The sequence below is a fragment of the Cygnus olor genome (genome assembly GCF_009769625.2).
Source record: "Cygnus olor isolate bCygOlo1 chromosome W unlocalized genomic scaffold, bCygOlo1.pri.v2 SUPER_W3, whole genome shotgun sequence".
Lineage (NCBI taxonomy): Eukaryota > Metazoa > Chordata > Aves > Anseriformes > Anatidae > Cygnus > Cygnus olor.
Window position 1 is genome coordinate 592,130 of NW_024429074.1, and position 21,621 is coordinate 613,750.

At 45.7% G+C, this 21,621-nt stretch overlaps 1 long non-coding RNA gene across 1 annotated transcript; it reads right to left on the bottom strand.

Annotated features, from left to right (window-relative positions):
• Window positions 1-212: 212 nt before the first annotated feature.
• LOC121062947 lies at window positions 213-20,522 on the bottom strand. Its single transcript, XR_005815754.1, has 4 exons — window positions 19,488-20,522; window positions 8,117-8,122; window positions 3,292-3,295; window positions 213-226 (listed from the first exon to the last, which is right to left on the bottom strand). It is a non-coding gene; the product is annotated as an uncharacterized LOC121062947 (long non-coding RNA).
• Between the last annotated feature and the right edge of the window lie 1,099 nt (window positions 20,523-21,621).

Genomic DNA, 21,621 nt, shown 5'->3' on the forward strand with positions numbered 1-21,621 from the left:
GACAGTTAAGAAAATATGGTGACTTTGCTCTGCCAGGATTTAGTTGTAGGAAGAGCCCAACTGCCAACTGAGCAAAGGGTTTGCTTTGCTACAAAGAGTTGGGAATTAAAAAAAAATTAAGGCTCTCTTCCAAGCTCACCCTTATACCTCAGTCTTTTCACAGGAAAAGCAAGCACTGTTATGAGGTCAGAAGAGTCACCTTTATGAATCTGTTTTTCTCCACTGACTGGGCAGAGTGGTTGGTCCATCTCTCAGCATCTCTGTCATCGCTATCTGAAGGTAGGTGGGACAGTTTCCATCTTGGCAGACACAAATTAGTTGCTTCATAAGATACCTTTACAAGAAAACACAATCCATTTGTTCTACAAATTCATGAAATAATAAGCCCACAGTCACACAGGGTCTGCTGGGTCTACATCACCTCCCTGGTGGAGAAGCAGGACCTGCCTGACTCCATGACACTTTTGCTAACTTCAGTGCAGCTCCTCCTTGTGCAAAATCCAGCACAAGCACAGCTCCCACTTTCCAGATCAGTTTGTTTATGTGGAGGCTGAGCAGGTCCAGATGCCATACGTCTTCCAGGGCTTCCAAAAAGTGTCATCTTTGGCACCTTGTGAAACGTTTCTGGCTTCCTTCCTCTTGCTTGTGTTCTTTACAGCAGTCCTGGGAGGTAGAAATGGAAGGGCACCTCATGGCTAAAACCGATATTAATTAATTTTAAACACCAAGGGGATTTGTGATTTTTTTTTCCCCTCTAGCTCTGACATCATCCCTTGGGGTGACCCTGGGTTAGGTGCTACATCTGTAGGATCCTTGGGTTCCTCCTCTATAAAATAAGGAAGGTTTCAAAACTTCTCAAGACCTACTGTTGTGAAATGCAAGACCAGACCGAGGTATTTAGGAACAGTGGATGCAGAGGTCTCCTCCCCACAAAAGCCCCTCTCCAGAAAGCACAGCTTTCCTGCGGGAAGCTGCTGGTGGTGCCTGCACAGCCTGAGGTTGTGTCATTCACTGTCCCCTAATCTCCTGCTTTTTATTGGAGTTTTTAGTTGTCATTCTTCACAGAGCTATGGTCTCAGGATCCAGTTAAGCAAACCCTGCATTATCCACACTACCTAACAGTGTGACATCTGTGAATGGCTTTCGAATTACTCAAATAAATCAGCGTGACTGGAAATTCTTGAGATTTTATTGGGAAGGAAATTTATAGTAATTAAATCCAATTAATTTTGGATTTCTGTTAATCCAAAGAAGGTTTTGGAAGCTTTGTGTTAGACCTGCATTGTCTCCAGGAGGTGAAAGTATAAGAACTTGATTTTGGTCAATATGATGATAATCAGAGAATTTCTCAAATGAGTTTGTAATGCATCTTGCATTAATTGCAGATTTTCTTTTCTGGCGTCTGAAAATATTGTTCAGGGCTTTTACTAAAGATTCAAACAGACTGAAAGGATTTTTTTTTAATCAAAATAAAGAACCCTTTTTAATTACTCAGACTCCTTCATGGTTGGAGGTAATAATTGTCTTATGTTCTTAAGTAGCACTGTTATTAGCCCGCCCTGGGGCTCTTCTATTTTCCAGAAGTTAGTATCACTCTCTGAGTGCCAGGATAGAGTGTACAGCAACTTAAATATTTCTGTGTCTTAAGTGCTGGGAGTGATGTGGATTGAACCTGACCTCTTCCTTCTGTGCTGCCATTCCCAAACTGACTGTACACAGCAACAGGAGCCAGCAAGCAGTGGTAAACGCCAATTGTGGTAAAAAGTCCCATTTTCCCCGTAATGTGGCTCCACTGTGTGCTGTCCCAGAGCCCTTCCCGACATCCATCCCATTCCTGGTGTGCCTGTGTATGGATGATCCACACTGCCAAGTTTTATTCCAGGTAAGGTCTCACTGGAGCAGGTCTTGCAGAGGACAGCATTAAAGAGGTAAAAAAGCTTTGTAGACTTTTCCTCCCTGCTCTGTCTACATGTTTTTGCTCACAGAGTTACTATTTTATAGTACTGCACTGAAAACACCAATGAGAGATTGTGGTTTTCATTGCTAATATTTCCTGAGATCCCAAATGCTTGAGTGTAATTGATGCCATAGGTTGATTAATTGTCATCTTGTATCACAACCAAAGTAGATGCTTGCATTACAAAATGTAGACACTGCTAAATAATCTCTCCAGTCATTGAGGAAAGTCTGCTACAAGAAACAGCGGTGTGGATAGTCCAGAATTAGCCCAGCATGCAAGAGTCAGGCAGGACAGTTTAAACTTTCTTCAGGGTGGACCGATCAGCCCATCTTTGGCATTGCTCCACGGGTCAAGTCTGCATGCAAGACAGTGATTTCAACTCGTGTCAGCCTTGCGTGGAAGGTCAGTCAATTTTCACCTGAAAAGCTTACAGCAAGAGTAAGTATGAAAGGCATGACTGAATGTATAACACATTTGAAGTCAGGTGAGTATGATATTTTGGAACGAGTGTCTCAAATGTTTTTCATTTTTGTTGAACATTTTTTTACATTTACATGAACACTTTGCTCATCTATACCAAGTGTTGCAAACCCTTGGTATAGATGAGCAAAGCCCTTCCACTGAGGCAACTTCATATGGCTTGAAATACTGCATTTTTTAGCATCACAGACTATTGCCAAGGTGAGGTTTGGGTGAAGATCAGGAGGCAAAGAGTTAAGCTGCTTTCACATTGTCCTGGTTTCAGTTAGGACAGAGTTAATTTTCCTCCTAGTAGCTGGTAGGGTGCTATGTTTTGGATTAGGATGAGAAGAGCGCTGATAACATGCTGATGTTTTAATTGTTGCAGAGCAGTGCTTACACCAAGCCAAGGACTTTTCAGCTTCTCGCTCTGTCCTGCTAGCGAGCAGGCTAGGGATGCAGCAGGAGCTGGGAGGGGACAGACCCAGGACAGCTGACCCAAACTGGCCAAAGGGGTATTCCATACCATCTGACGTCATGCTGAACAATATATAGGGGTGGCTAGCCGGGGTGGGGGGGGGGGGCCGGCTGCTCGGGGATAGGCTGGGCATCGGTCAACGGGTGGTGAGCAATTGCATTGTGCATCACTTATTTCGTACACATTATTATTATTAATACTATTATTATTATTATTATTATTATTATTATTATTATTATTATTATTATTATTATTTTCCCTGTCTTAATAAACTGTCTTTATCTCAACTCACAGGCTTCACTTTCCCGTTTCCCTACCCCATCCCAGAGAGGGAGGGGGGAGGGTGAGCGAACGGCTGTGTGGTGTTTAGCTGCCAGCCGGGCTAAACCACAACAGTCCTTTTTGGTGCCCAACGTGGGGCCCGAAGGGTTGAGATATCGACAGATTTGACCAGAGTGTGTTAAACTAAAATTGGTATAAGTATTCGACCTGCTTAATAGTTGCTAGTCACAATGTTGATTGCCTTAATCTCAAGTCTGCTGTGCCTGTTTCCCAAATTGAGTTTTATAGCACGTTACTTTCTGTATGTGCTCCCTGTCGTGCTGTTTATCCTTTCCGGGCCCTGGTTTAAGATTGTTATGGTACTGTGTGGTGTAACGATGGCTTATGAAATGATGAGGTATCTGGTCATGACTCTAACCTGGTATTTGTACTCAGCACTGTCGTCGACTCTATACTTCGGAAACCATATCTCAGAAACTATTAGCAATTACACCTATTGCCTTTTTTCATCAGGGAGTCAATCTGTGGAGGGGACAGGGGAAGATATTTTTTCCTACCTGTTCACTCTCCCTTCCTCCTTCACCACCCTCTTATCCCCCGAGCTAGTTACGGTAGCTCTCCAAGATGTTGAATATCCTTGGGATACTCAGACCAGCATGTTCCTGTTGTTATGTCTCCTGAATGCGCTTCAGGTTTTGTTTAAGGTTAAACAACTACTTAGGAATCTCATCCGGAGATCTGTCTTGAGGCGGGATATTTGCGAGTGGCAGGGAGTGTGGGAGGATATGGGCAGGTTTTATGGGCACCTCCAGTGTTTTGGACATTCACCCCTGAACAACTGCAAAATCCTAAAAAACTGGTAGAATGCTTGAAAGAAAGGTGTCATGACTCTGGCAGTTCCAAAGTGACACAAATCACTGTGGCGTGCTGGGGTCTGGCTTGTACCTATCGAGCTGCAATTGATGCTACTATCAACCTAGTGACAGACCCTGCGGCCGTTCCAGTTCCAGCTCCTGCAGCCATTCCAGCTCCAGCTCCCGCAGCCATTCCGGCTCCAGCTCCCGCAGCCACTCCAGCCCCTGCAGCTGCTCCAGCTCCTGCAGCTGCTCCCACTCCTGTGGCTGGGTCAGAGAAACGAACTGTAGCAGTGCAAGTTGTCCCTGCAGAGGGTATTCCAACCCCTGTGGCAGACCCTGTAGCTGGGTCAGAGAAGCGAGCTGTAGCAGTGCAAGTTGCTCCTGTAGACAAGGTGAAAAAATGGTATAGAGACTCAGGTCGTTTAGAACGCAGAAAGTCTTCTGCTAAGTCTGGGTATGGAGAAGACGGGGCTGGGCCATCAAATGTGCAGGAGGATGAAGATGAGGATGAGGATGTCAGAAAATCAACAGTAACTACCCGAACCCTATACCAGCGTGAGCTACGAGATGTGCGAAAAGATTTTGGTCGCTGTATAGGTGAGCAGCTTGTCACCTGGCTGCTCCGGTGCTGGGACACTGGAGCCAATGGTGTGGAATTAGAGGGCAGGGAAGCCAGGCGGCTGGGATCCCTTGCTAGAGATGCAAGCATTGACAAAGCAATTGGAGATGGAGCACGATCTCACAGCCTCTGGAGGCGTCTCCTGTCAGCTGTGAAGGAAAGGTATCCCTTCAAGGAAGAACTTGTATGTCTACCAGTCAAGTGGACCACCATGGAGAAGGGAATTCAGTACCTGAGGGAATTAGCCGTACGGGAAGTAATTTATAAGGACCTAGACGACGCACAAATATCCACAGATCCAGATGAAGTCCAGTGTACTCGACCCATATGGCGGAAGTTTGTACGGAATACACCATCATCATGGGCCAGCTCATTGGCAATAACCTGGAAAGATGGTGAAGACCCCACAGTGGGTGACATGGCTAAACAACTCCGGCAGTACGAAGAAAATCTCTCCTCTTCCCTACAGGCCTGCGTCTCGGCTGTGGAGAAACTCTCTGAAGAGTTCCACCAACTTAAAGAGGATTTATCTTCCCCCCCACCTGAACAAACCAGTGGCCACCAACTAAAAGAGAATACTTTGGAGAAACTTTCTGAAGAGGTCCACCAACTTAAAGAGAGTGTATTTTCTTCCCCACCTGTACAAACCAGTGTCTCGGCTATTAGGGGTAAACGTGCATCCGTGCAAAGAAGACAATATGGTGGGTACACACCCCGCGCCACCCTGTGGTTTTACCTACGTGACCATGGAGAGGACATGAGAAAATGGGATGGAAAATCTACTGAGACCCTAGAGGCACGGGTATGTGAGTTGCAAAAGAAAACAATCGGGAGAAAGGGGTTCTCTGAAAAGTTTGCTGCTCCAACTTCCAGCAGGCAGTCCTTTAAACACAGAAACGAAGATTCTGACCAGGACTAGAGGGGCCCTGCCTCCAGCCAGGGGGAGGAAAGGGACAATCGAGTTTATTGGACTGTGTGGATTCGATGGCCTGGCACGTCTGACGCACAGAAGTATAAGGCTTTAGTAGACACCGGTGCACAATGTACTCTAATGCCATCAAGCTGTAAAGGGCCAGAGCCCATCTGTATTTATGGTGTGACAGGGGGATCCCAGCAGTTAACTGTATTGGAGGCTGAAGTGAGTCTAACCGGAAATGAGTGGCAAAAGCACCGTATTGTGACTGGCCCGGATGCTCCGTGCATCCTTGGCATAGACTATCTTAGAAGAGGATATTTCAAGGACCCAAAAGGGTTCCGCTGGGCTTTTGGCATAGCTGCCTTAGAGACAGAGGACATTAAACAGTTGTCTACCTTGCCCGGTCTCTCAGAGGACCCTTCTGTTGTGGGCTTGCTGAGGGTTGAAGAACAGCAAGTGCCAATCGCTACCACAACTGTGCACCGGCGGCAATATCGCACCAACCGAGACTCCCTGATTCCCATCCACGAGCTAATTCGTCAACTGGAGAGCCAAGGAGGGATCAGCAAGACCCATTCACCTTTTAATAGTCCCATATGGCCAGTGCGAAAGTCTAATGGTGAGTGGAGACTAACAGTGGACTATCGTGGCCTGAATGAAGTCACGCCACCACTGAGTGCTGCAGTGCCAGACATGCTAGAACTCCAGTACGAACTGGAATCAAAGGCAGCCAAGTGGTATGCCACAATAGATATTGCTAATGCATTTTTCTCCATCCCTCTAGCAGCAGAGTGCAGGCCACAGTTTGCTTTCACTTGGAGGGGAGTCCAATATACTTGGAATCGGCTGCCCCAGGGGTGGAAACATAGCCCTACCATTTGCCATGGACTGATCCAGTCTGCGCTGGAGCAGGGGGAGGCTCCTGAACACCTGCAGTACATCGATGACATCATTGTGTGGGGTGACACTGCAGAGGAAGTTTTCGAGAAAGGGAAGAAAATAGTCCAAATCCTTCTGAAGGCCGGTTTTGCCATAAAACAAAATAAAGGTAAAGAACCTGCACGAGAGATCCAGTTTTTAGGAAGAAAATGGCAAGATGGACGTCGTCAAATCCCAATGGATGTGATCAACAAAATAACAGCTATGTCTCCACCAACTAGCAAAAAGGAAACAAACTTTCCTAGGTGTCGTGGGGTTTTGGAGAATGCATATTCCAAATTACAGTCTGATTGTAAACCCGCTCTACCAAGTAACCCGTAAGAAGAATGCTTTTGAATGGGGCCCTGAGCAACGACAAACCTTTGAAGAAATTAAGCAGGAAATAGTTCATGCAGTAGCCCTTGGGCCAGTCCGAACAGGACCAGATGTAAAGAATGTGCTCTACACTGCAGCCGGGGAGAATGGCTCCACCTGGAGCCTCTGGCAGAAAGAACCTGGGGAAACTCGAGGTCGACCCCTGGGGTTTTGGAGTCAGGGATACAGAGGATCTGAGGCCCGCTATACTCCAACCGAAAAGGAGATGTTGGCAGCATATGAAGGAGTTCGATCTGCTTCGGAAGTGGTCGGTACTGAAGCGCAGCTCCTCCTGGCACCCCGACTGCCGGTACTGGGTTGGATGTTCAAAGGAAGGGTCCCCTCTACACATCATGCAACTGATGCTACATGGAGCAAGTGGGTTGCACTGATTACTCAGCGGGCTCGAATAGGAAACCCCAGTCGCCCAGGAATCCTGGAAGTGATTATGGACTGGCCAGAAGGCAAGTACTTTGGGATATCATCAGAGGAGGAGGCGGTCCGTGCTGAAGAAGCCCCACTGTACAACAAGCTACCAGAAAATGAGAAGAAATATGCCCTGTTCACTGATGGGTCCTGTCGTATTGTGGGAAAGCATCGGAGATGGAAAGCTGCTGTATGGAGTCCTACACGACGAGTTGCAGAAGCTGCTGAGGGAGAAGGTGAATCGAGTCAGTTTGCAGAAGTGAAAGCCATTCAGCTGGCCTTAGATATTGCTGAACGAGAAAAGTGGCCAGTTCTCTATCTCTATACTGATTCATGGAGGGTAGCAAATGCCCTGTGGGGGTGGTTACAGCAATGGAAACAGAACAACTGGGAACGCCGGGGCAAACCCATCTGGGCTGCTGCATTGTGGCAAGATATTGCTGCCCGGGTAGAGAACCTGGTTGTAAAGGTACGCCACGTAGATGCTCATGTGCCCAAGAATCGGGCTACTGAAGAACATCAGAACAACCAGCAGGTGGATCAGGCTGCTAAGATTGAAGTGGCTCAGGTGGACCTGGACTGGCAACATAAAGGTGAATTATTTATAGCCCGATGGGCCCACGACACCTCAGGCCATCAAGGTAGAGATGCAACATACAGATGGGCTCGTGATCGAGGGGTGGACCTGACCATGGACACTATAGCACAGGTTATTCATGATTGTGAAACATGTGCTGCAATTAAACAAGCCAAACGGTCAAAGCCTCTCTGGTATGGAGGACGATGGCTGAAATACAAATATGGAGAGGCCTGGCAGATTGATTACATCACACTCCCTCAAACCCGCAACGGCAAGCGCCACGTACTTACAATGGTGGAAGCAACCACCGGATGGCTGGAAACATATCCTGTGCCCCATGTCACCGCCCGGAACACTATCCTGGGCCTTGAAAAGCAAGTCCTATGGCGACATGGCACCCCAGAAAGAATTGAGTCAGACAATGGGACTCATTTCCGAAACAACCTTATAGACACTTGGGCCAAAGAACATGGTATTGAGTGGGTGTATCACATCCCTTATCATGCACCAGCCTCCGGGAAAGTTGAACGATACAATGGACTGTTAAAGACTACACTGAAAGCAATGGGTGCTGGGACATTCAAAAATTGGGATACACATTTGGCAAAGGCCACCTGGTTAGTCAATACTAGAGGATCTGCCAACCGAGCTGGACCTGCCCAATCAAACCTGTTACGCACTGTAGAAGGGGATAAAGTTCCTGTAGTGCACGTAAGAAACATGCTGGGTAAGACAGTCTGGGCTACTCCCGCCTCAGGAAAAGGCAAGCCCATTCGTGGGATTGCTTTTGCTCAGGGACCTCGATGCACTTGGTGGGTAATGCAAAAGAATGGGGAGGTCCGGTGTGTACCTCAAGGGGACCTAATATTGGGTGAGAATAGCCCATGAGTTGAATTGTAGTATGTTAATTATCATATAATACTGTATGTCATCACTACCATGATTGCTATATATCATAGATGAAAATGGTGATTAATTAGAAGGTATTGGAAAGAGTGTAACCTGAGCATGACATAAATGGTATGGAATAAGGGGTGGATATCTGTCCTGGTTTCAGTTAGGACAGAGTTAATTTTCCTCCTAGTAGCTGGCAGGGTGCTATGTTTTGGATTAGGATGAGAAGAGCGCTGATAACATGCTGATGTTTTAATTGTTGCAGAGCAGTGCTTACACCAAGCCAAGGACTTTTCAGCTTCTCGCTCTGTCCTGCTAGCGAGCAGGCTAGGGATGCAGCAGGAGCTGGGAGGGGACAGACCCAGGACAGCTGACCCAAACTGGCCAAAGGGGTATTCCATACCATCTGACGTCATGCTGAACAATATATAGGGGTGGCTAGCCGGGGTGGAGGGGGGGGCCGGCTGCTCGGGGATAGGCTGGGCATCGGTCAGCGGGTGGTGAGCAATTGCATTGTGCATCACTTATTTCGTACACATTATTACTATTAATACTATTATTATTATTATTGTTATTATTTTTCCTGTCTTAATAAACTGTCTTTATCTCAACTCACAGGCTTCACTTTCCCATTTCTCTCCCCCATCCCAGAGAGGGAGGGGGGAGGGTGAGCGAACAGCTGTGTGGTGTTTGACTGCCAGCTGGGCTAAACCACAACACACATCCAGGTACTTTCTGTTCAAGCAGCCCTGTATCGGAGGGCTGGATCTTTCTGAATGTGAGTTTAGACTGCTTTTGTGCTAATGCATTTATATTGTCATTGTGAAAGCTTTTTTTTAAAAGAGGAAGATAAAATCCTACCCAAATCTGATAATCATTTTTAAAAATCTTGTGTCTGAGATTTATGATGTTTTTCCCCTTCCTCTGTAAGAAAACAAAACAAACAAACAAAAAAACACCAGCCACCCTACCGCATCAAAGACGGAAATAATGGCTTGTAAGTACTTAAAAGCTTATGGATAGGAAACTTAAAAAAATGGTTGGATTCAAACCAAATCCTGTCAGATTTTCTTGGTTCTCATAAACCTTTAATCAGCTCCCATGGGGCATTTTTTCTCACCATAAAACGTGATTAGAAGACACATGAACTACTGGAATTATGACAGCGAGATGGGCGTTGACTTTAGTCCGACTTAAGGATGGGAATTTAAGAAGCCGTTGCAGCAATAGCAGTCTGTGGCTGCCCTGGGAGGGAGCGCAGCACAGCACTGCTTCTGTTGTGAGCAGCCAAACTGGTGGTGGAACCTCACTGTGGTGTCTCAGCCCTACAAGAACCGGGGCATCTTCCTCCATTAAACCGCCTTGCATTCCGCATGGGATTTGTGTTGCAATGAGATGGTCTCTGAAAGCCCACAGATGTTGATGGGGTATGGGAAGGGGAAAATCCAGAAGTATTTTCCCCAGAGGACTGGATGACCCGAACTGCAGAGACAATATGGCACTTTTCACCAGCCCTTTCCAGGAGATGGTGTTTTGTGATTTGGATGATGTGGGCAGGGTATGGCTGGGGCGGCTGTTAGCATCCTGCCCTGTCCGGGTCCTGCTGCTTTCTCTAATGCAAACCTGTGAGTTTGGCTCGGCTGTTTTCCATCTCAGGTCTTTGCTGGTTTAAAATAGTTTTCAGGAGCAGGTATTCCCTCTTATGAGACAGGGATATGGCATTGAATGCAATTCAGTCAGGATCTCAGGTGCTTTTGTCATATAAATAATATCTGTTGTGGCACAGTTGCTGAGTCTGCTACAAGAAGAGATTCTGAACTGGGCTGGAAACAGCTCCTTGGTTCCTTTATGGGAGAAAATAAATATTTTATAATCTTTGTGTAAAGGTCTGTGCTGGGTCTGGCTGGGATGGACTTAACTTTCCCTGCAGCAGCCCACACAGTGCTGTGCTCTGCACTTGTAGCTGGAACAGCACTGGTATCACACCAGTGTTGTGTCTATTGCTGCGCAATACTGGCACCGCATCAGGACTCCCTCCAAGCCCCCAAGAGCCAGCAGGCTGGGGGTGGGCAAGTGATGGGGAGGGGACACCACCAGGGCAGCTGACCTAAACCGACCAAAGGGATATTCCATGCCATATGATGTCACACTCAGCAATAAAAGGTGGGAAAGGGGAAGGAGGGGGGGGGGGGGTTCTCATTGTGGAAGTGTCTGTCCTCCTGAACAACTGCTGTGCTTATTGAGGCCCTGCTTCCCAGGACATGGCTGAACATCACTCATTGATGGGAAGTAGAGAGTAACTGCTTTTTTAATCTCTCTCTGTGCTTCCGCGTGGCCTTTGTTTTTATTATTATTTTCTTTTTCTTTTTCCCCTCTCCCTTTTCCCTTTGATTAAATCATCCTTATCTCAAACCTTGAGCTCTTTGTGTCGTATTTTCTCCCCCTTCCCCTTTGAGGAGGGGGAGTGAAAGAGTGGCTGTGGTGGAACTCAGCTGCCCACCTGAGTAAAACCACCACAGTCCTTTTTGGCGCCCAACGTGGTCCCAGATATCAGCAGGATAGAAATATGCTGTAAGTAGCATAGAAATTACTTGGGTGCTCGATGTGGGCTGGCATTTCTCTGTTAGATGTTACTGACAAATGTGTGATTAGCACAAGAATTTGTATTTCTTCATTCAAAAGATGCTTGATTTGGAAAGGCAGTGGCTAGAGAGATGAATGGGTCTTTACAGGACCCTGCAGGTTTGGTAGGGAGGTCCATGAGATGGGGGACCATTTCAAAGCTCTTCACTCTTTAGCAATTAGTTGTGAAGTCTCCATGGGGTGGCCACAATTGGAGCAGAAGCACTGTTGGATTGCAGTAGCCTGAAATCCCACAGGTATATCATCAAGCAGCCTGTTGAGCCTATTCTGGAAGGGGCCCCATTGCTTTAGAAGGTGCGTTATTCTCTCTTGGAGGCTGGTATGTGCCTGGTTTGTCAGCTGGGGGAAACTCAGGCTTGAGGTCCCACCTCATGAGCTGGGATAGTGCCTTGTGGATGCTTGGGCATGGAAAATCTGTCTGGGAAAATCAAGTCTGAGGACAGGCAGCTGCTCTTGTGCATCGCTTGGTGCTCCTTGCTACTGGCCCACGGCAGGCAGATGTCTAACTTGCACAGGAAAATGGGGATTTATCCTGGGACCTGCTGCTCCAACATGAGCCTATGAGCCCTGAGACACTGAGCGGGTGTCAGAAAGCCCTGGGTGATGTTGCAGCCTCTGATATAGGAAGTGGGGAACCAGCCTGAACTGCTCATGAAAGGCAAATACTGGAAAAGCAGCTGCTGGCAGTTTTTTCCACAAAAGAGGTTTTGTTTTGTAATTCACTTTGCAGCTTCTGAAATTATCTCATTTCTTAGTATTTAGGGAATGTTGCATGTCCTGTCTTTTTAGCTGGGTGAATACCCAAGCCTGGTGTTTTAAAGAACAAATAGGTGTAGTACGTACACACCTGTATGTCCCATTGGGTAATTTCAGATTAGGGAAAACTGCTGATCTTTTAACTGATACTATTGCAATTTAAAAATTACCTCCCAAAGCACATTGGTTCTTTGTACATGGGTATGATAAAATTCCCACTTAAATAAGAGCTGACAAAACTCTGTTAGAATCCAAGTCTATTACCCAAACCTAACTTAGCAGAATCATTTTGGGAACCATGCTAAAATAATTTTAGATAATTCTGTATATATGACACTATTTTACCCAGCCACTAGGACACTGCATAAATAACTTAGATTGTACAATCTTTTTTTTCCCAAATTTTGCAAGAACTTTCCTGAGTGTATCTGGGAGGATTATATAAGTTTATGTTACACAAGCTACTGAAATGCTCTTTACTATAAGATAAATTTGTAATTCCTAATATTGTAATGTCTGCTGGAGGATTATTGTGTGTTAATGTGATTGAACTGTATACTGGCTGGAGCAATACAGAAATGATAGAAGAGCCTGAAAGTATGAGTTACAAACTATGGAATTACCAATACAAGCAAATTCCTGAAAAAATACCAAACTCTACAGTTGTTTAGAGCGGAGGTAAAACTGGAAGCACAAGGTTCATATCCAGACCAAGGTCTGGCTCAGATTCTCCCCTGAGCTGGGTGTTTGTCCTTAGGAGTTTGGTCTGGCGGGGCAGAAGAAGCGCTGTGGCCATGAGCTGAGTCTGGGGGACCAAGGTCTGGAGCTGCTGGGATGTTCCCTTCCCACGCTGGGGTGCTGTGAGGCGCCAGGATGTGCTCTGCAGCCTTCTTGAGTCAAAAGGGATACTGTGGTTTAAGGAACAGCCCTCTGCAAAGTGCCACCCATGCTGCACGATGAGGGACAGCAGGTAAGAGTGAGGCACCATCCCCAACAGCCTCTGCAGGGATGCAAGGGCCAGGCTGGAGCATCACCGCCAGCCCTCCCTGCGGGCACCCTCCACAGACATGCCAGAACGCCCTGCTGCATGCACTGTTATTTCCAACGCGTGGACAACCTGGGGGCTGCTGAGAAAACCCAGCCTGACTGTGCACTGCTCTCTGATCATAGCTGCATGCAGCTACATGGTGGGTGCTCACATGGAAATGCTCAGGTCAGTCGGACTGGAGTCTTCAACTCGCAATGACTTTTAACAGGCAACATCTGACAGTACCAAAGCCCTTTGCAGCCCTGGGTAAAATTATGATAACAAGAGAAAAAAGCTATTACTGCCACCATGCTTTCATTATGCAAATGATATTAAGATAGGCTGTGCAGATTGCCTGTGGCTATGCTATAATCTCCATGCAGTGATTATAATGTGTCAAACTTTGTCATTTTGATTATGACGTTAATTACATGCCATCCTCATGCAGACATGAATATTACTCGCAGTCAAACAAAACACAAATTGGGGGCGTTGATTTTTTGTTTTGTTTTGTCTTTTTTTATTTGAAATGTTGTTGATTAAATGTATTAAAAGGTAAAGAGATACATAACGTAAACTTGTTAAACACTGGCCAAGTCCTCCCTGTCTGCCTGGGCATAGAGGGGGCTTTCTTTTTTTTTAAAAAAAAGAAAACAACACTCCGCAATGTTATTGTTTGTGGTTTTTTTTTGTTTTTGTTTTGTTTTGTTTTTTGGTCCCAGCAGGGGTGGCGTTTAAAAAATATATATTTTATAGACATCATCTTTAGATTTTAAATGGAAGAGCATTGGATCTTTTAACTCCTTCTGGTGCTTATCAGAAGAGGGTGGCTTGGAGCCATGCAGGTGACCTGGGTGTCCCCATGTCTGTCGTAGTACAATGCCTGTGGGTCACCCTGCTGTGGATGCTTCCCATCCTCAGGTACCTTAATTTCAGAGATTGTTTTTACTTTTTTTTTTTTTTAAATGTTCCAAAGTTTTCAGAGGACAACCCATTTTTTCTGCTGCTCCACCTTGTCTCCATGGCAGATCCTGCTTAATCCTCCTGGAAGAAAAGGAGGGGAAAAATGATATGTTTTCCAATGAAAATATATTTTAAAATATTGCCATTTTGAATGTAGCTCACTGTAAAATACACAATTTCAAGGGAGATGGTTCAATAAAATATTCCCTCCTGATGAAATATGCCATTAAATATAGAAACAGATCAGAGATCAGATCTTCCCACCGAGATTCCCCCGGATGAGATATCTAGGTAAGAGGCTGAATTGTCGAGGCACCTCTGTAAGTATGGGATGGAAAAAAAAAGACACCTCACAAAGGAGCAACACTTAATGAGACATAAATAGCTGGGACTGCAACTTGCCTGATTAATTTGGGGAAAGAAGCCTCACTGAAAGTGTTTTGCAAATTCATCAGTTTTTCTTACTACTTCAGTCCTCTCTAATGTTTAAAAGTAATATATTAGCATCCAAGCTAAGGCTTTGTCTTAGGTAATTAAATGCTTTGAGTTACTGGTTCATCAACAGTGCTCTGTTGATCACTGCATCATCTCTTCCGACTTAGAGAGGGGAAAGAAAAAAAAAAGATGTTGGTGATGAAATAAAATTGTGCACAAGAGACTGGTAGCAGCTAAAATTTGCATGGCTCCCGAAAAGCAGACTCTGGGCAACCTCCCTGGAGAAAAGCTGCTGCACAACTGTCCCTCCTGCCTCTGCCACACCTGTGTTTGGGGGCAGTGCTATCACCAGAGAGACCTGTCACCGGTGTGATGAGCGTGGCAAGGCTGAACTTGCTTTTGGGTTGAATTTGGGGCTTTTGGGATGCAGACTGACCTTTCCCACATTCGCTGATCTTTGACTCCATCCTGCTGTCACCATTTTGGCATCAGGCAAGTTGGCTATTCGCTTTTAATGCGCAAAATAGATTTTAAATAAAATAAAAGGCATCCCCCTAAACATTGTGTTTTTATGGAGGGACATTTCAAGGCAAGTTTTACACAGGTTTAGCCCAGAGGGAAATTAAACTCTACATGTAAATTGAGTTTACACACAAAGGAAGCCATTACTTTCAATATTTCTCAGCAGGAGGGTTCAGAGTTATTTAAATAAGTTTAGATATTAAACCTAAAGTAGCCATTAAAGGAATGTGGATTTGTTTGCCTATTTTTTATAGAAATCTTTTTTTTTTCCAGTTGACTGAAAAATCCATTGCTTGCATGATGGTGAATATTTTTAATGCATAAAAAAATCAAAGAACTTTCAATATAGTACTTCCTTTGAATTTTTAAGCACCAAATTACAGAATAGTTATTACAGCAAAATGTCTTCTTTAGGAGAGATTAAACTGCAAACATTTTCCTTACTTTTTTTCCCTTTTCCATCTATTCTTTAGAAGAAAACTAATATAAACACTGACATTAAACCATATTGGCTATGTAAGGCACTTTGATCGTCATTGAGATTATTTTAAAAGTTATTTAGGTCCCTGTGTTACATCTTTGCAACTGCATGGAAAATGTTTCACCATGTTTCTCTTTGCAACATTTCTTTGGGGATTCATAAATATTGATTGTACTGTAAAAAATTGATGGAATCTTGAAACAGACTGCAGTCTTGGTAGCTGGGGAATTTACTCAATTTTTCTCAATAGCTGCAGTCTATAAAAAGAGGAGATTTTGCAAATTGTTTCTCACCTTGTCTTTTTAGTATTTAATAGCTCTCAATTCTGTAGCCTTCTGAACCACGCACTGGGTGCGTTTTCCATCAAAACTGTATCAGGCCTATTCAAAGGGAATTAAAAGGCGAGGAGTCACCAAGGGGTTAAACTGCCGCCTGGCTGGCGAGCACCAGCTTCGTTACTGGTGGCAGTGTGGAGCCATCCTAGCGCTTGTTGTATGAAAACTTTTGTGAAAATAATGTCCTTAAATGTTAGTGGGTGTGTGCGGAGATGGGAAAAAAAACCAACAGATTTCTCTCTTGATTTAAAGAAACAAAAAAATTGCCTTGGATGCCAAGGAATCTCTCAGCATTTTAGTGATAAGCACAGGGTGTACAGGGAGAAATGGCACAGGATTTTCTCCTCTTGGCTTGGAGAAGTTTTAACTCCCTTCACGCAGGCAAAGGAGATGTCCATGGCAAAGCTCCTGGTGGAGCCTGCAGCCCAACCCCAACCTCCCTTAGCCCACCCCACGGGCCAGCTCTGGGCCATCCTCACTGGAGCCCCTCGGGATGACACTCGGGATATTTTGGTGTTATAAAAAGGAAAGATGGGCAGGCAGGACTGCGTGCAGGTGCAAAAAGCAGCAGTAGCTTTGCTTTGCTCCTATTTCAGTTTATGAACATCCTGCGAATAAACCAGAATAAAAGGGGCACAGAGACACTAGCAGGAACCCGAGCCTGATGCCAATGACTTGTACATGGGTTTCAATGCTTCTTCATAGCTGGTCCTGACTTTTGCAAGGTTTGATCAAAAATCACCTTCATCAGTTGGTTTTTGGTTTTAGTTTTCTTTGCAATGTCCAGGGCTAACATACAGCTCTGTAGAGGTGGGAGTGTCCCCAGTCTCAGGGGTGATAGGGGCTTTGCTTTTGTTCATTCAGGCTGGGTGCAGCCCTGGGACGCTTTGCAAGGAGGTGCCTGGGTGTGCTGTTGTGAGAAACAAAGTTGTGTTTTTGCAGTAGAGAACTAATTTTCTGTATTCCAAGGTAGCTGTGTAGTCATAATAAGGAGAAATGCTAAGTAGATAAGTGGACAGTAGAAGGCCTCACTGTTCCAAAATAAGGTGGAAGCTTGAGAAAAACAGGATGAGCAGTGTGAGAACAGTAAAACAAAGATCACAAGTTCTCAAAACATAAGAAAGGAGAAATTAAAGGGTTGAAAAAAAAGAGAAATTGTACATATATGGTATAGAGGAGCGTCAAGTAGCTTGTGAACCTGTAGTACTCAGCCAATGAGGAAACAGGGGAGGTGATCAGGTGTCGGGTAATAGGGAATAAAAGGTTATGATTTGTTTACTAAAATGCGCTCCTGATTGACAGGACGCCCGCCATTGCAATCGTGAATAAAATACCTTCACAGAAGATCCTGTCTGAAGAAAATTGAGATTTTTTTTTTTTTCTCACAATTTGGGGGCTCATCCGGGATCTTGTCGCCTGCCGAAGATTTCTTGCCACCACAGACAGGAAGGTGCATCCCGCTGATTTCAGTGGTCCCGTCAGGGGTGGTGAGCCGTCTCGGTATGGCCATCAAAGGACCGAGACTGTTAATTTGAAGACAGGCTCTGCAAAGCTCTGGGGAGAAGGGAGGCCAGCACAAACTTACACAGACACAGCCCAGGCATAGTCCAGCCCAGATCGGGAACAGGCACTGGGATTACTGCTGATAACCCGGACTGGGAAGCCGTGCACGGACCGAGGTAAGGGAAACTTTACCGTACCTTGCCTCGGGTTGGGTTTGGGGAGACTCTTGTGTGGAGTGTGAATGAGACGCACTTATAGTGTGAAGCAAGTCTGGAGTCCCGATCCGCGAGGTTCTGTAGTCCCGCGAGGGGATGAACGAAGTCCCCTCGGCTGGAGAGGGACGGAGCGAAAGAGAGACGAGTGAAAGAGAGTCTCGGGGGTTTGGGCCCTTAGGTGTACGGTACCCCGAGCACGGTGAAGTGAGGTGCTCGGCAGTACACCCCACCTCTGTCCTAATCCTAGGCGAAGGCGTGTGGTACCCTGTGGGTGGTAAAGTCCACAGCAGCACGTCAGGAAGAGATGGGGATTAAGGGTTCCAAGAGTCAGCAGTGTGGGGTTGGAGACCCCGGGACTGTGCCTAAAGATAGCCCTTTGGAGAGAATGATAAGGATTTGGAAAAACAACCCAAAAATTAGGGAAAAGGATTAAAAAAATATATAATTTAAAAAAATGGTTAAATATTGTGTAATTGTCTGGTCTGAAAAGCTAATAAAAGGAACTTCAGTATTTTGGCCAAAATACAGGTCTGATGAAAATTCAGGCTTTAAATTTATATGTAAACAATAAGGTTTTCGGAGGAGGAATCAAGTTATGCTCCCTGTAATCCTAATATTGCACCGGAGGCAGCGGCAGGTGCTCCAGGTGGGGAGACAGGGACTGCAATTGATGCTGTCCCTGGAGAAGTCGCGCCAGGGAGCGCGGAGCGGCAGGAGCGGAGGTGAGGGGGGGTCCTGATGGGACCTCAGGGCCATGCAGGGCCGACGCGGGGCCAGTGCCACTCCCCCCTTACCAGCAGAGAGGTTAGGAGTTTTAAGAAGGAAATAGAAGTCTTTAATTGAGGGCCTAGCAGAACAGTCAAATCCGTTTCTAAGGACTAATTTGTATTCCTGGGGGGAGAAATGTCAATCTTGGGTATGTTATTCACTGGAGAAGAATGTTTAGGAGGGGAACGATTTGCCAGGCAGCTATGCAAGAATGGGAAAGAACTAACAACCCCCCCCCCCCCCCCCAGACCGAGAGTAATTCCGATAGAGCAGAAATATCTGCCTATCTAACTGCAATAATAACAACCCACAACACAGAAATCCTATGAGAGACTCGGGGTCAGAATTAGAAAGTACTCAGGGATGAATCCTGAGGACCCGGTAGCCCAAGGGCTCTTTAAAGTTCATTTTGTGATTAAAGCCTGGCCAGATATACAGAAAAAGCTCCAGAAGGTGGGAGGATGGAGTGAACAGTGTAGGTAGTATGAAGGTGTACGCCAGGAGGGGAGATGAGAAGGAAAAGCAGAGAGCGAAACTAATGGTATTGTTATAAATGACTGAGTCCCAAATAGGACGGCAATCAAAGTTTACAATTTATTAAACGAATAGAGGCAAGCAAACAGCGCTGGGTGCGCCGGGAGTCTCTGCTCCACCAGGACGCACACCCGTTACGTAAGATGGCTGATTTTTATGCTCCTAGGCTAATACATATTCATTACTACTTCTAGAAGAGGCAGGGTTATTATAATTGGTTTCCCGAATCCGAAGTCCTCCCAGGTGTGCCTGCTTATCAGTCTCTGGTAGTCTCTCGGGGGCCGCTCGGATAGGGAGGCTCATATTCTTCCTCCTTATCTAGTGGTCTCTTGGCCGGGTGTCAGAAGTTACTGCACGTCTGTGCAGAGTCAGCAGTTTTTCTCTGAAGAAATCCCTTTGTTCTCTTATCACCTAAACCCAGGCCTCAATGTTAACCCTTCAAATCCCTTAGTGGCACGAATTGCTGGACCATTCCTTACAATTCCTCCCCTTCTTTTTAATATCATCAATTCGTGTCTCTTCTTCAACCTTTGTTAGTTACAACTGGGTTTCATCAGTCAGTTCTCGGGGTGTCCATTTCTTAAGCATCATTATCAACACATCACCTTTTTTCTCTACCGAAGTCATCACAAATTGGGTGCTATTTATTATTCGCCGTACCAACAACGTAAAGCGTATCATACAAGGTATAAACAATAACGTCATTACACCACATAAAAATAAAAATAGCATCCTTTTAACCTATGGTCCACCAGGCAACCACGAAAAGAAATCCCAATCCATACCCTTCCAAGTTTGTACTGGGACGTGGGCTAACTTCCTAATTTCCTTTGTTATCTGTTTAACCACTTTTCCATTATCATCAATTTGTAAACAACAATTAGAATCGTTCAGTTTTCCACACACTCCCCCTTCTTCTGCTAGTAAATAGTCTAAGACCATTCTATGTTGAAAGATAGCATTCCTCATCTGAATGGATTGATCAGCCAGAAGATCCAAGGCCGTCGCTGTTTGATTGGTTACAACTTCGAGGATAGCTTGCAACCTAATTATTCGGTTCAAATTATAAATAGGTTCTCGGGCTCCTGATACCAACTCATTCGGGTTCCAGGTAGCTGGCCCATAATGCTGTATGATTCTTTCAGGAGGCCATTCATCCTTTCCCCATTTTTGGGCACTACCCCCGGCTAAGGAAGTATCAATAGATCGTTTCATTCTGTTCAGATCATCATATAATCTTATTCCTAAATGATTTCCTTGTGTTTGTGACAATAAAAAGAACAAGGGTCTTATGTACTCCACATAGCATATTCCCGACCAGTTTCCGGGTAGCCTCTTGTAAGCATGTTTGCCACACACCCAATAATGTCCCTTTAGGGCCCACGTCCCGTTTGGAAAAGGACCATCCCATCCCTCTTTACCCTTTGGGGCGTGATAATACAGAGTGTCCTCGTTACCGAGTGGTCCTGTTACAATGTCTGTCCTGTTTGTACTCGTATATGTGCGCTTCCAAGCTCCCATGTTGGGTTTCCACTTACAGTCACAATTCAGTTCTCCTTGGCGGCCTGTCATATTATAAGCTGACCAGAAATGTTTAAAGAACACTCGCCTCCCATTCTCATTCTGCCATCTCCAGCGATAGACCCGCACCACATGCTGTTCCTTAGTGGTGTTATCACGCTGACAGCTCAAGATTTGACCATCGAATTGTCCCCCCGCTTGTGCTCTTGCCACAGTTTTACATCCGGATCCAAAAAATTCTCTATATGAGCATTTCAGCCAAGTCCCGTTTCTCAGCTGAACATGTGTGGCGTTCCATTTCCCACTACGTGCTGTACAGTTTATAGGACTACATCCAGGATCGGTACAATCATATCCGGGGGACAGAGTCCAATTGCAAATGCTTTTTCCCACCGCCACTGTTCCTGTTCTGTTCAAGCAGTATACACCCCGAGCTGACGAGTGCAACTGCCATGGGCCTCCTTCCTCTTTCCAAAATTGCGTCCCATTATGAACTTCGCTCAAATTACTGACCCACCACTTGGGTTCGACCGGGCCTGCTACCCAGGGCCAACTTTCAGTTCCCCCCCGGTCCTCCACAAATCCAGCAGTTACTAAGGTTAAAGGCCTTGGCCACTTCCTCCCCCAGAGTGAAAAAGTTATTCCTCCATTCCTGCCCATGGCCCAATTGCCCCTGTAAAAACAATACCAGGAAGTATAGCATTTCTTATCCTTTTTCGCCGTCCAATCTTGAGAGTGTGGGAAACGCCTTCAATCATGGGGTTGGGCCCGCTTTCAGAGCTTGTGTTACCATTCAGCCCTTTGGGGTGATCCAGCTTCTGGAAAAACTAATCACAATTTTATTATGGGTTTAAAAGGTTCTCGTTATTTTTCTCAGGACAACCTGATCTTAGCACGGGAGAAGTCCGGTCGAGGCCCTCTCACTCGGCGGTCAATACCCATAGGGGTTGCCTCCCTCAGTAGACCATACACACCGCAGTGGAGGGTCCTACCCCGGTCTTGCCTTCTCCCTTTCCTCCCTTCAACCTTGTCCTCTTTATCCAGTGCCCTTCATTCATGCCGAACCTCATTGCTAGGATATTAGTTCCTCTTTAGTCTCAGTTTCAGTTCCACAGGAGTGGACTCAACCCTCCAGGCTTCGGTAGTTATTGGTC